Raw genomic sequence first — 1,656 nt, 5'->3', positions numbered from 1 at the left:
TGTGTGTGTGTGTGTGTGTGTGTGTGTGTGTGTGTGTGTGTGTGTGTAGCCTGCTGTTTGTCAGGAGGAGGTGCCAGCCCAGCCTGGTGGCTGCTCCCCCCGCATGTCCCACACATCGCCCACAGCCTGCTCCCCAAAAGTAAGTGGCTGTCCTGCAGACTCTGCCTCCCACCCCTGATCATCACTGTACTTTTTTTTTTTTTTAATGCACAAATTGGTGTTCCTCCCACATTTAGTTCCTTTGTCACTCTAGCCTTCGGCCTGGCATTGGTGTCGCACCTGCCTGGCTTCTTGAAGGTGTCTCTGTGCATTGTTCTCAGGTGGTCTTGTGGCTGTCTTTCAGAAAATGGTTATTTTATATGATTTGTCATGGAATTTGTTCTAATAAATCATTCTTCCACGTGGCAGCACACCAGTGTCTGCCGCCTTGGCTCTCTGGGGACGATGTTGGGTGGCACAGGGAGTCTGTGGGCTCAAAGGCAAGCAGGCGTGGTGGCGTACGCCTTCCATCCAAGAACTGGGAGGCAGGGATCTCTTGAGTTTGAAGCCAACCAGGGCTACAAAGTGAGACCTGAGAACTTAGGTTTCTTGTTTTGTTTTAAAGAATCACTGAAGTTCAGACTTTACCACCAGGTGGCAGCATTAACAAGGAAGCAGCGGGTGTTTGCTTTTGTTTCAATTAATGTTTTACCTGCTTTTTTTTTTTTTTTAATTTATTTTATTTGCATTGGTGTTTGCCTGCATGTGTCTGTGTGAGGGTGTCAGATCTCTGGAATTGGAATTAGAGACAGGTGCCCTGTTGGTGGTGGGGAGTGAACTCAGGGCTCTGGGAGAGCTGAAGTGCTCCTAACCCCTGAGCCATCTCTCCAGCCCCTTGCCTGCACTGTGTGCACTCCATGCGGGCCTAGTGCCGGTGGCAAGTAGAGGGAGGCCATTGGATCACCTGGAACCGAAATTACAGATGTTGGTTAGCTGCCACATGGGTGCTGGGAATAAAATCTGGTCCTCTGCAAAAGCACCAGTGCTCCTAACCACTGCGCCATTGCTCCAGCCCCAGTTCCCCACTTCATAACAGATCAGAAAGCAGAGACCAGGGCAGAGCCCAGGCTGGGCTATTGCCCGCAAAGGCCTGCCCCTGCTGCCCTGCTTCTGCCAGCCAGGCCCCGCCTCCTAAGCTGCCACAGCCTACCCAGACAGTCTTACCCTGTGAAGGAACATTCCAGATTCAAGCCATAAGAGGGTGTTATGGGGATGTCAGGTTGATAACCCTCTTGCCTTCAACTGGGAGGAAAAAAAAATACACAAAACAGCAGCTTTCAGATAGGAGACAACAGGCAAAACAGGACTGTGATCCCCTTAAAGGGACAAGTGAGCCGGTAGCGGCCCCGCACTGCTGCTGAGAAGACAGATCATCATCAGAGGAGGACGAAGCAGCTGGGACCTGTGGAGCCAGACATGCTCGAACAAGCTCGGCTGCACACGTTGGCCATGACCTGCACTTGCGGGTGAAACCGCAGGGGGCTATGGAAGCAACCGCTGAGCAGGGAAGGAGGCTGCATGTCCCTTGAAACTGGCCAGGCCTGAGACTTTATGTCATCAGCATTTAGAGGAGAGCTCAGACACACAGGACATGGGGCGGGGGGGGGGGGGGGGGGG

The sequence above is a fragment of the Psammomys obesus genome, unplaced genomic scaffold (assembly GCF_907164565.1).
Source record: "Psammomys obesus unplaced genomic scaffold, mPsaObe1.curated_primary_1811, whole genome shotgun sequence".
Taxonomy (NCBI): domain Eukaryota; kingdom Metazoa; phylum Chordata; class Mammalia; order Rodentia; family Muridae; genus Psammomys; species Psammomys obesus.
This window is presented reverse-complemented; position numbering follows the sequence as displayed.